This window comes from Loxodonta africana, chromosome 27 (assembly GCF_030014295.1).
Source record: "Loxodonta africana isolate mLoxAfr1 chromosome 27, mLoxAfr1.hap2, whole genome shotgun sequence".
In the NCBI taxonomy this organism is placed as follows: domain Eukaryota; kingdom Metazoa; phylum Chordata; class Mammalia; order Proboscidea; family Elephantidae; genus Loxodonta; species Loxodonta africana.
In genome coordinates, this window is record NC_087368.1 from 13535456 (window position 1) to 13548732 (window position 13277).

At 42.2% G+C, this 13277-nt stretch overlaps 1 long non-coding RNA gene across 10 annotated transcripts in view; it reads left to right on the forward strand.

Moving 5' to 3' along the window:
* The first annotated feature begins 581 nt into the window (after nucleotides 1–581).
* LOC111749237 (uncharacterized) overlaps nucleotides 582–13277 on the forward strand; it is a 530861-nt gene continuing 518165 nt past the window's right edge. For 5 of the 10 annotated variants that reach the window (XR_010319557.1, XR_010319555.1, XR_010319562.1 and 2 more), the window contains exons 1-2: nucleotides 583–746; nucleotides 917–1029. This is a non-coding gene — a long non-coding RNA (uncharacterized LOC111749237). Of the gene's footprint in view, nucleotides 747–916; nucleotides 1030–13277 lie in introns of all 10 variants that reach the window. The other 5 variants (XR_010319559.1, XR_010319565.1, XR_010319558.1 and 2 more) reach the window with 3 other exon arrangements.

Below are 13277 nucleotides of genomic sequence, written 5' to 3' on the forward strand. Positions count from 1 at the left end.
TGCAGTCTACCAAAAAGGGCCTAATCTGAAATGGGCCCACACAGCTCCATGCAGGGGTTAAAGGTATTCAAAGTTCATGCACCATTTGTGCCTGGACAGGAGCCGCTTCTGTCCTGAGCTCCCCAGGTTACTGGAGCTGGCAGATTATCTTTTCCCCCAAGGCCGGGAGAATGGCTCAGGGTGTGCATCAGGACCTATCTCAGGCCCAGGGAAATCAATGGCCACTGAAGCTGGCTTGGGGGCTTGGGGGCACGGTAAAATAAACGCAAGTACTTAGCTTTTGCCAAGAGAGCTGTTCTTCTGTGGTTTGGGAGGTGTGAGTAGACTGTGCGGCTGGCTGTCTCTCCCTGAGGAGACCACGTCCTGAATGCCACCACCAGCCCTGCTGCAGTTGCTCTGGGGGATTGTGCCTGAGGGGCACTGGTTCCTGCCGAGTCAGGTCCAGCAACTCCTTGCAGCTTCTGACCCCTCTCTCCGTCCCCCTGCCACTCAGTCTGACTTCTGAACTTTGCCTTTGATGTTCAGGGATCCTCCCTTGTCATATATATAACCATTTCACTTGTTTTTTCAGGTCTTTGTTGTAAGAGGGATCCTGGAAGCATCTGACTATTCCACCATCTTGGCCCCGCCTCACCCCAGAGCAACCTTAGAAATTGTTTCAGAGATGGCAAGACTGTTGTCAGCCTGGGTCCCTGGATCACTGCATTGAGGAGGCCCACCTCAGTGACAGACCTTTCACCTGTCCAGTATGTGTACAGGAGCTAGAAGTAAACTTTTATTTTGAGCTTGAGCCATTATCTGTGTTTGGGTCTATTTCTTCAGCCAACTTTAACAAATACACTCGAGCAGTGACTTAGTAATTGAAGTCGTGGGTCTGTTGTCCTAATGCATTCATTCCTTTTTTTGTCTCTGGCAGTTGGTGATTGATTGATCGTGGTCCAGCATGCAGAAGCGAGTGAGTGGTGAAAAGCAGCAGAGCTGATGGATTGTGAAGATGTGTTTGAAGGCTGTCACACTGTCTACTTCAGGGTAAGGCAAAGGCAGTGGCTGCCACTGTTACTCTGACTTTGCCAGGTCATAGGGACTCTTGTCTCTCCAGCCTCTTGGAGTTAGTGCAATGGGATACCCTGCCTGTGAAAGGTTCCCAAAGCCTCTGTTGATTCAACTCATAGACACCATGCCAGTGAATAATTGTGAAGAGAAAACCATTAGGTTTTGGGTGATAGGATGGAATTCATTATGTGGGTGGAAATATCTCAGGCATCATTAGGGATTTATTGACATGAGACATGATTTTCCTAGAACCAGGGAAGGGTTGTTGGGCCTTCCTGAGGTGTGTTGTCGAGAATGGAACCAGGTCTGATTGCCCTTTTCCTGTACCATATCAGGTTGTTAGCTCTGCCAGCTCACATTCCCTCAACCACCATCCTCCTTCTCTGTGGATCACTTTCCTTAGCTGTTCTTTTGTTAATTACTTTTTCTAGAAAGGAAACAGCGTGCCAGAGAGTTGAGGATTCCAGGTTTGGTGGATAATAGCATCAGCAAAGCACGTGGTTCTGCCAGTTCCACTTTATCCTTCATCAGTGGCAGTCACATGTCCATTTACTCATCTATTTACAGTTCCTAGTGAATCAGGCAAGGAGCCCTGGTGGCGCAAAGGTTAAGCACTTGGCTGCTAACCATAAGACTGACAGTTCAAACCCACCCAGCGGCTAGAAGAAAGACCTGGGAATCTGAAGGCAGCTAACAACAGTGAATCGGGTATTGGCATTGGGAGCATTATGACCAAGGCTGGCTTTGAGCTCTCCTTTGTGCTGATGATTTTTGAGGCCAGAAGGAGAAAGTCAGTGTTTCGTGTACCCTTCTGAGAGTCCGGGTGGAAGTCTTGGAAGAAGGAGTAGAAAAGATACCACATCTCTTTTTGAGCTCTCCAGCTTCTGCAGCTTGAACTCAAAGCAGACTCCTTGAAGAGAAAATTACAACTAATAGAAATCTAAGCAGAGCCAAGGATGGTTAGGAAAGAGGGACAGGGAGTGAAAAATTAAAAAAGAAAAATTGTATTCAGCTTAAAAACTGGTTGGAGTGTTGTTTTCAGCTTACGATAGTAATTTGGAGCCCTTACTAGATAATGTCCCATTGCCCAGCCTCAGACAGAGGGCAGCCAGAAAGGCTGATGTCCTTAGATGCCTCACATGGCTTGGTAATGAATGTAATTTACTGAGCAAAAGAGACAACTAGGGGCTGTAGATCTCTGGAGATTCCCATCAATGTACATCATTACTGCTGTGGAGTGATGCATGTGTGTGGGGATGAGCAAAGCAGAGAAAAGGCAGCTGCAAGAGCATGTCAGCAACTGAAGACTCCAGGTGAGCAGCCAGGCACAGGCAGACCACAGCGCAGTGGATGGAGGTTGCTAAGGAAAGGAGCTGGTCTTTGCCAGGTTTTCTCAATAAAGGAAAAGAGTTGGGCTTTGTGAGCTCTACTCATGTTCCTCTATGGCTCCCTATATCGTGTGTTTTAAAAATATATATATATATTTTTTAAGAGTAACTAAAAAGTATTTTTTTTTTTTGAAGTATAACATGTTGGAAATAGCACTTGACTGCCATGTGTAAATGCTGTAGAATGATAAAATTGTACAGTAAGCCATTCTTTAACTATCAATTAGGGGCCAAAGGACGTAGTCCTAGAGATTAGGTCAATGCAGTTGACATTTTGATCCAGACAGTTCTTGTTTGTTGCGGGGGCGGGGGGAAGGGGGAGTTGTTGTAGGATGTTTAGCAGCATCACTGGCCTCTGCTCACTGGATGCCAGTAGCACTGCCCCCCTCCCGAATTGTGACAATCAAAAATGTCTCCAGACATGGCAGATGTCTGCATGAGCGGGGAGGGGCACCAAAAGAGCCCCAGGTGAGAGTGACTCCAGTGGGAGATACAGGAATTTAATCTTGCTCTGAGTTTTTCTGGGATTGTATTTTAATGATTTAACCTCATCGTGCCTCAGTTTCACTACCTGTAGACACAGTGTAAGGAAGTAATGTGCATAGAACTGCGTGGCAACTAGGGGGTTGTGTAAGTGCTCAGAAACAATACCTGTCTCCCCACATTTCCAAGACCCAAAGATCACTCTTAATCTTTGTGATGGCAGTAAGTGAGGGGCAGTGGGAATCTGGAGAAGGGTAAAGGCTTAGTGGTGTGGGAAATGGTGAACAGCAGTGGCATCTGAGTTTATTTGAAGGCATCCTGTCCTAGTTTATTGTGACAGTGTATTCTGGATGAAGGCTTTCTTTTGGAGAGGAAAGAAAGGGGAGGGTGGAGGAGGCAGGAAGGAGGCTGTTGAGAAGAGCAGTCAGGACAGTGCACTTGGTGGGGCGATCTCGTGATGTGAAAGTGACTCATGTATAATTGGACCAGAGGACACAGAGAAGTGACCCCCCAAATCAAAGTGTCTTTTCAAATGACTGCTGATCCAGAAGAGTTGTTGCCGGTGATTAATGCAGACCAGAGACTTTTTGGGAAAAGTCTCTTTCTTCTAGAGCCTTTAGGTTTCTGTCTCCTCTCTTTTGGAATATGGGAAAAAGTTGTCCTCAGCATATGCCTTCGATAAATGCTTTACTATGATACGTGTGTTCTTTTGTTGCTCTTCAGAACTGTGTGTCGGAAAGGTGCGAAATGCTGTAATCCTGATCTAGACCCGAGTGATGTACGTTATTTCAATAGAAAGCACCAACTTGACTCTAAGGCAGGGTCAGTGCAGGAATTAGATGAAAACCATCCTGGCAGGCTTGCGTTCGCCCTTGCTGTGTTTTCTGGTCTCTGTAGTGTTAGATACACTTGCAAAGCTTATGACAAATGTGAACAGACCTTGGATCTAATAGGTGGAGAAGCCGTCTTAGACAGGTAGCCTTGTTATTTATATTCTGTCTGCCCTGCATTTACAGTACTAGGTGTTTTTACTAGAAGGGGCACTTCTGTGTAGCAGAAAGGTGACAGTGAGAGAAGCTGTTCTTGTAGATAGGTTGGTGTCTTAGTCATCTAGTGCTGCTGTAACAGAAATGCCACAAGTGGATGGCTTTAACAAAGAGAAATTTGTTCTCTCACAGCTTAGAAGGCTAGAAGTCCAAATTCATGATGCTAGCTCCAGGGAGAGGCTTTTTCTCTGTGTGAGCTCTGAGAGTTGGTCCTTGTCAGCAATCTTCCCATCCTAGGAGCTTCTCAGTGCAGGGGCCTTGGGTCCAAAGGAAGCGCCCCCCTTGTGGTTCTGCATTCTTGGTGGTAGGAGGTCCCCATGTCTCTGTATTCATTTCTCTCTTTTATATCTTGAAAGAGATTGATTTAAAATCCAAACTAATTTTGTAGATTTAGTCCTGCCTCATTAACATAAATACCCCTAACCCCACCTCATTAAGATGATAGAGGTAGGATTTACAACACATAGGAAATTACATCAGATGACAAAGTGGTGGATCCTCATACAATACTGGGAATCATGGCCTAGTCAAGTTGACACACATTTTGGAATATGTTGAAGTTTTTAATCTAGTGCTACTCAAAGTGTGGTCCTAGTAGCATCAGCATTACCTAGGAACTTGTTAGAGATATAAATGATTGGAGCTCAGCCTGTTACCAGAGAATAGCCTGGGTTCTTGTATTCGGTGTAGGAAAGAATTCAAACATTGAGACAAAGAGTGTCAAGCAAGCAAGGGGTTTTATTAGTTAGCAGAGGGTTAATAGCGAAAAGTGCACTTGACCAGAGAGCATCTAGCGGCTGCTCAGAGGGACAGTCTGAGAGCCCTGATAGTTGTTTTCTTAGGGTTTTATACCCTTTTTCTCTTCTCTCTCCATCTTAACATTTAACAGCCAAGCCAGGGACCTTATCAAGTTAGGGACTATCTTATTGAGGAACATCACCCCTCCCTGTCACTTCTTCTACCGGAGCATAAGCTCTCACCCTTCCCCTTAATCTTTCCCCCCTCAAGTGCCATTCTTCCAAATCTTTGGGGTTGTTGAAGGGGGGGTGGTCTGTCTTCTGTAGCTACTTCTTGCTGTCACTGGGGGCACAGAGCTGGCCCTAGGAGTGGCACTTGTTCTCTAATGGGGGTGGTTAGCTCGACTTCATGGAGCCAGGAGTGAAGCTTTGGGCAGCTTGATCCAAAGGGTTTTCAAGACTTATATTATTTGTTGATGTGTGAATTCCAGCCATTTGCAACTGAAACTGTTGTAACCTGGAGGATATAAAAAGAGTGAGTATTTTGAAGAGGCAAGGCCCAAATAGTAAAAAAAGAATCAAAGACATTAAAGGGCCACAGAATGGTGTTTTCATGGGGCCCGTGGTCGATACTGGCCAGTTTATTGAAATTGGTAGGTTTTATTCTGTAGGCTTTCATCCTCTCAACCAGGCACACTAACATGTGGTCTCTTGTCCACCTGCTTCTTTGGGTATTATAATCCCTTCTCGGGTCTGCGTCTTGGACTGTGGCGGTGCCCATGGGGTAGGCCTGTTGGTTTTTTTTTTTTTTTTTAATATTTTTTTATTGTGCTTTAAGTGAAAGTTTACAAATCAAGTCAGTGTCTCACACAAAAACCACATACACCTTGCTACACACTCCCAATTACTCCCCCCCTAATGAAACAGCCTGCTCTCGTGTCCATTTTGCCAGCTTCTAACCCCCTCCACCCTCTCATCTCCCCTCCAGGCAGGAGATGTCAACATAGTCTCAAGTCTCCACCTGATCCAAGAAGCTTACTTCTCACCAGCATCCCTCTCCAACCCATTGTCCAGTCCAATCCATGTCTGAAGAGTTGGCTTCAGGAATGGTTCCTGTCCTGGGCCAACTGAAGGTCTGGGGGCCATGACCACTGGGGTCCTTCCAGTGTCAGTCAGACCATTAAGCCTGGTCTTATGAGAATTTGGGTTCTGCGTCCCACTGCTCTCCTGCTCCCTCAGGGGTTCTCTGTTGTGTTCCCTGTCAGGTGAGTCATCGGTTGTAGCCAGGTACCATCTAGTTCTTCTGGTCTCAGGATGGTGTAGCTGCTGGTTCATGAGGCCCTTTCTGTCTCTTGGGCTCATAATTGCCGTGTGTCCTTGGTGTTCTTCATTCTCCTTTGATCCACGTGGGTTGAGACCAATTGATGTATCTTAGATGGCTGCTTGCTAGCGTTTAAGACCCCCGACGCCACACTTCAAAGTGGAAGGCAGAATGTTTTCTTAATAGAATTTATTTTGCCAATTGACTTAGATGTTCCCCAAAGCCATAGTCCCCAAGCCCCCGGCCCTGCTCCGCTGACCTTCAAAGCATTCAGTTTATTCAGGAAACTTCTTTGCTTTTGGTCCGGTCCAGTTGTGCTGACCTCCCCTGTATTGAGTGCTGTCCTTCCCTTTACCTAAAGTAGTTCTTATCTACTATCTAATTAGTGAATGCCCCCTCCCCCCTCTTATAACCACAAAAGAATGTTTTCTTCTCCCTTTGAACTGTTTCTCAAGTTCTTATAATAGTGGTCTTATACAATATTTGTCCTTTTGCAACTGACTGATTTCACTTAGCATAATGCCTTCTAGGTTCCTCCATGTTATGAAATGTTTCACAGATTCGTCACTGTTCTTTATCGATGCGTAGTATTCCATTGTGTGAATATACCATAATTTATTTATCCATTCATCTGTTGATGGGCACCGTGGTTGGTTCCTTCTTTTTGCTATTGTAAACAGTGCTGCGATAAACATGGGTGTGCATATATCTGTTCGTGGAAAGGCTCTTATTTCTCTAGGATATATTCCAAGGAGTGGGATTGCTGGATCATATGGTAGTTCTATTTCTAGCTTTTTAAAGAAGCTCCAAATCGATTTCCAAAGTGGTTGTACCATTTTATATTCCCACCAGCAGTGTATACGTGTTCCAATCTCTCCACAGCCTCTCCAACATTTCTTATTTTGTGTTTTTTGGATTAATGCCAGCCTTGTTGGAGTGAGATGAAATTTCATTGTAGTTTTGATCTGCATTTCTGTAATGGCTAATGATCATGAATATTTCCTTATATATCTGGTAGCTACCTGAATGTCTTCTTTAGTGAAGTGTCTATTCATATCTTTTACCCATTTTGTAATTGGGTTATTTGTCTTTTTGCAGTTGAGTTTTTGCAGTATCATGTAGATTTTAGAGATCAGGCGCTGATCTGAAATGTCATAGCTAAAAACTTTTTCCCAGTCTGTAGGTAGTCTTTTCACTCTTTTGGTGAAGTCTTTGGATAAGCATAGGTGTTTGATTTTTAGGAGCTCCCAGTTATGTAGTTTTTCTTCTACATTCTTTATAATGTTTTCTATACTGTTTATGCCATGTATTAGGGCTCCTAATGTTGTCCCTATTTTTTCTCCCATGATCTTTATTGTTTTAGATTTTATATTTAGGTCTTTGATCCATTTTGAGTTAGTTTTTTGTGCATGGAGTGATGTATGGGTCTTGTTTCCTTTTTTTTGCAGATGGATATCCAGTTATGTCAGTACCATATGTTAAAAAGACTGTCTTTTCCTCATTTAACTGTTTTGGGGGCCTATGTCAAATATCAACTGTTCACATGTGGCTGGGTTTATGTCTGGATTCTCAATTCTGTTCCATTGGTACATGTATCTGTTGTTGTACCAGTACCAGGCTGTTTAGACTACTGTGGCGGTATAATAGATTCTAAAATCAGGTAAAGTAAGGCCTCCCACTTTGTTCTTCTTTTTCAGTAATGCCTTATTTATCCGAGGCCTCTTTCCCTTCCATATGAAATTGGTGATTTGTTTCTCCATCTCCTTAAAGAATGTCGTTGGGATTTGGATCGGAATTGCATTTAATGTATAGATCGCTTTTAGTAGAATAGACATTTTTATACCGTTAAGTCTTCCTATCCACGAGCAAGGTATGTTCTTCCACTTATGTAAGTCTCTTTTGGTTTCTTGCAGAAGTCTACTGTAGTTTTCTTTGTATAAGTCTTTTACATCTCTACTAAGATTTATTCCTAAGTATTTTATCTTCTTGGGGGCTACTGTAAATGGCAGTGATTTGGTGATTTCCTCTTCGGTGTTTTTTTTGTTGGTGTAGAGGAATCCAACTGATTTTTATATGTTTCTCTTGTATCCCGGTACTCTGCTGAACTCTTCTATTAGTTTCAGTACTTTTCTTGAGGATTCTTTAGGGTTTTCTGTGTATAAGATCACTTGTACAAAGTATCTGCAAATAGAGGTACTTTGACTTCTTTCTTGCCAGTCTGGATGCCCTTTATTTCTTTATCTAGCCAAATTGCTCTGGCTAGGACTTCCAGCACAGTGTTGAATAAGAGTGGTGATAAAGGGCATCCTTGTCTGGTTCCCGAACTCAGTGGGAATGTTTTCAGGCTCTCTCCATTTAGGGTGATGTTGGCTGTTGGCTTTGTATAAATACACTTTATTATGTTGAGAAATTTTCCTTCTTGTCCTGTTTTGCTGAGAGTTTTTATCATGAGTGGGTGTTGAACTTTGTCAAATGCCTTTTCTGCATCAATTGATAAAATCATGTGATTCTTGTCTTTTGTTTTATTTATGTGGTGGATTTCATTAATTGTTTTTCTAATGTTGAGCCATCCCTGCATACCTGGTATGCATCCCACTTGGTCATGGTGAATTATTTTTTTGATATGTTGTTGAATTCTATTGGCTAGAATTTTGTTGAAGATTTTTGCATCTGTGTTCATGAGGGATATAGGTCTATAATTTTCTTTTCTTGTGGTGTCTTTCCCTGGTTTTGGTATCAGGGATATGGTGGCTTCATACAATGAGTTTGGTAGTATTCCGTCATTTTCTGTGCTCTGAAATACCTTTAGTAGTAGTGGTGTTAACTCTTCTCTGAAAGTTTGGTGGAACTCTGCAGTGAAGCCATCCGGACCAGGGCTTTTTTGTGTTGAGAGTTTTTTGATAACCTCTTCTTTTGTTATGAGTCTATTTAGTTGTTCTACCTCTGCTTGTGTTAGTTTAGGTAGGTAGTGTGTTTCTAGGAAGTCATCCATTTCTTCTAGGTTTTCAAATTTGTTTGAATATAGTTTTTCATAGTAATCTGATATGATTCTTTTAAATTCAGTTGGGTCTGTTGTAATATTGCTCCTCTCATTTCTTATTTGGGTTCTTTGCTTCCTCTCCTGTTTTTCTTTTGTCAGTTTGGCCAATGATTTATCAATGTTGTTAGCATTTTTGAAAAAACCAGCTTTTGGCCTTGTTAATTCTTTCAATTGTTTTTCTGTTTTCTATTTCATTTAGTTCAGCTCTCATTTTTATTATTTGTTTTCTTCTGGTGCCTGTGGGTTTCTTTTGTTGCTGTCTTTCTATTTGTTCAAGTTGTAGGGATAATTCTTTGATTTTGGCCCTTTCTTCTTTTTGAATGTGCCATTTATTGATATAAGCTGGCCTCTGAGCACCGCTTTTGCTGTGTCCCAAAAGTTCTGATAGGAAGTGTTTTCATTCTCACTGCATTCTCTGAATTTCTTTATTCCATCCTTAATGTCTTCTATAATCCAGTCTTTTTTGAGCAGGGTATTGTTTAGTTTCCAAGTGTTTGATTTCTTTTCCCTGCTTTTCCTGTTATTGATTTCCACTTTTATGGCCTTACGGTCAGAGAAGATGCTTTGTAATATTTCAGTGTTTTGGATTCTGCTAAGGCTTGCTTTATGACCTAATATGTGGTCTATTCTAGAGAATGTTCCGTGTGCACTAGAAAAGGAAGTATAGGTGGTTGATGTTGGGTGGAGTGTTTTGTATGTGTCTACGAGGTCAAGTTGGTTGATTGTGGCATTTAGATCTTCCATGTCTTTATTGAGCTTCTTTCTGGATGTCCTGTCCTTTACTGAAAGTGGTGTGTTGCAGTCTCCTACTATTATTGTGGAGCTGTCTGTCTCACTTTTCAATGCTGATAGAGTTTGTTTTATGTATATTGATCAGCCCTGTCATTGGGTGCATAAATATTTAATATGGTTATATCTTCCTGGTCTATTGTCCCTTTAATCATTATGTAGTGTCCTTCTTTATCCTTTGTGGTAGATTTAACTTTAAAGTCTATTTTGTCAGAAATTAATGTTGCTACTCCTGCTCTTTTTTGATTGTTGTTTGCTTGATATATTTTTTCCCATCCTTTGAGTTTTAGTTTGTTTGTGTCTCTAAGTCTTTGTTGGTTTTGTATATATAGCCCATCTGCAAATCGTCTAGCTGTGTCGGAGAGATTTAGTTTTTCTCCCTGGGTGAGCGTTTGGTTACAGATTATCGTTATCTCTTTCTAACCTAAAGAAAAAAAAAAACAAACCCATTGCCGTGCTGAAGATCATTCAAAAATGGCTGCGGCAGTATATTGACAGGGAACTGCCAGAAATTCAGGCTGGTTTCAGAAGAGGACGTGGAACCAGGGATATCATTGCTGATGTCAGATGGTTCCTGGCTGAAAGCAGAGAATACCAGAAGGATGTTTACCTGTGTTTTATTGACTATGTAAAGACATTTGACTGTGTAGATCATAACAAACTATGGATAACACCGTGAAGAATAGGAATTCCAGAACACTTAATTGTGCTCATCAGTAATCTGTACATAGATCAAGAGGCAGTCGTTCGGACAGAACAAGGTGATACTGATTGGTTTAAAGTCAAGAAAGGTGTGCATCAGGGGTATATTCTTTCACCATACCTATTTAATTTGTATGCTGAACAAATAATCCGAGAAGCTGGACTATATGAAGAAGAACAGAACATCAGGATTGGAGGAAGACTCATTAACAACCTGCGTTATGCAGATGACACAACCTCGCTTGCTGAAAGTGAAAAGGACTTGAAGCACTTACTAATGAAGATCAAAGACCACAGCCTTCAGTACGGATTACACCTCAACATAAAGAAAACAAAAATCCTCACAACTGGACCAGTGAGCAACATCATGATAAACAGAGAAATGATTGACGTTATCAAGGATTTCATTTTACTTGATCCACAATCAACAGCCATGAAGTGTCAGTCAAGAAATCAAAAGACTCGTTGCATTGGGCAAATCTGCTGCAAAAGACCTCTTTAAAGTGTTGAAGAGCAAAGATGTCACCTTGAAGACTAAGGTGCACCTGACTCAAGCCATGGTATTTTCAATTGCATCATATGCACGTGAAAGCTGGACGGTGAATAAGGAAGACCAAAGAAGAATTGACGCCTTTGAATTGCAGTGTTGGCAAAGAATATTGAGTATACCATGGACTGCCAAAAGAACGAACAAGATCTGTCTTGCTCCTTGGAAGCAAGGATGGCGAGACTGCGTCTTAACATACTTCAGACATGTTGTCAGGAGGGATCAGTCCCTGGAGAAGGACATCATGCTTGGCAAAGTACAGGGTCAGTGGAAAAGAGGAAGACCCTCAATGAGGTGGATTGATAGAGTGGCTACAACAGTGAGCCCAAGCATAACAACGATTGTAAGAATGGCACAGGACCAGGCAGTGTTTCATTCTGTTGTGCATAGGGTCGCTATTCTTTGGAACTGACTCGACGGCACCTAACAACAATGCTAAATTTCAGTTAGAGGGTAGTGCAGATGTGAGTTTTCTCTTCCAAGTTTATACACCTCTTGAATTCTATGCACAGATTTCCTAGATTAAGAAACTCTTAAGAGGGCCTGCTGCCGTAGCCATTAAATTTTTGGCTGCTGAGTGCGGTTCAGTTTGATCCACCAGTAGCTGTGTGGGAGAAAAGACCTGACAATCTGCCCTCTTAAAGACTGCAGCCTTGGAAACCCTATGGAGCAGTTCTGCCCTGTCCTGTAGGGTTGTTACGAGTCATAATCAAATCGACGGCATGCAAGAAGAAGCCCTTGTTTAGTATCATTTACCGATGGCATAAACTGGATTTAAAAATATACATCCAAGGTTATTAATAAACATTTCCCTAGCTTCAAAAGACTTGCAACAATTAAAAATGATTCTTATGAAAAATGATCCTTAAAGACATTGACGTTAAAAATATTTTAATGGCTTTTTACAATAGTTGAGATACGAAGAGGTGTATTCATCCTCCCAGTCATTCTTTTATTTATCTATTAAGAATTCTCTGAGTTGGAACCGACTCAACTGCAATGGGTTTTTTTTTTTTTTTTTTTTTTTTTAATGCAGCAATTAGGGGCAAAACCTGCCACAGTGATTATAGCAAGTTTAGCTGGTGGCAGACAACTAGCTGTTCCCCCAAAATTTGTTCTCTCCTTCCGTAGAGTTGTCCCTGGGAAGTTGCTGCCAAGCCAAGGACTGTATGTCCTGCCCCTGCATCTAGGTGGAGGTGATAAGATGAGCTCTCAGCAGTGGAATGTGAGCATAAATGATGGATGCCTCTTCCAGGCCAAGGCTTTGAAGAAGCAGACATGCCTTCCTCACCGTCTTTTCTTCTGTCTGCCGGTTGAATATTGAAGAAGTCAGCCTGGGTCCCGGAATGACTCACGGAACAAAGTGCCCCCCAGTCCCCTTCCACAATATTCAAGACCCACTTTGGACATCCCAGGATTGAATGATAAACTTCTATTGTGCTAAACTATTGAGATTTTGGGGTTTGTCTGCTACAGCGGCCACTTTTTCCTCAACTAATAGGAGAGGCATCAATTAGGGATTTTGTATGGGGGCCCTGATTTCCCTGCCCATCATGGTTGGTATGGCAGGTATTGCAAACTGGATCACTCAACTCTATTCCAGCCCCTTTGTAGTGGGAAAGCTAAATGGAAGAACGTCAAAGATATTTCCTCATTTCCCAGACACCCATTTCTAGTTCAGGCTTCACATGAGACACAGGTTGTTCCAGGTGGGCATACTTGTGTGTGATTTAGGAGGCAGAAATGAACATAATGAGTGCAGGTCATGCTCCTACTATTTCTACTGTTTCTTCTATCAACCATGTTTGTGAGGCTACAGATAATAGAAAAATCCACTTGCAAGGGCTTAAATAAATAGGAACTTATTTTTTCAGCTAACAAGAAGTTTGGAGGTAGGCAGATACTGGTGTTGGTTCATGAATTCAACAGTGTCAGGGTCAGCATCTGTGCAGTTCTTTTGGATGTCCCCTCGTGGTTGCAAGGCCATTGCTGCAGCTCCACCCATCACATCTGTATTTCAGGCAGGAAAAAAAAAAAAAGAAGAAGAAGTAGAAAACGGGAACAGCAATGCCAACTGCTTCTTTTTATCAGAAAGGCAAAAGCTTTCCCAGAATACTTCACGACAACTTACCTGTAGGTCTCACTGTCCAAAACTGGGCACATTGCCACCT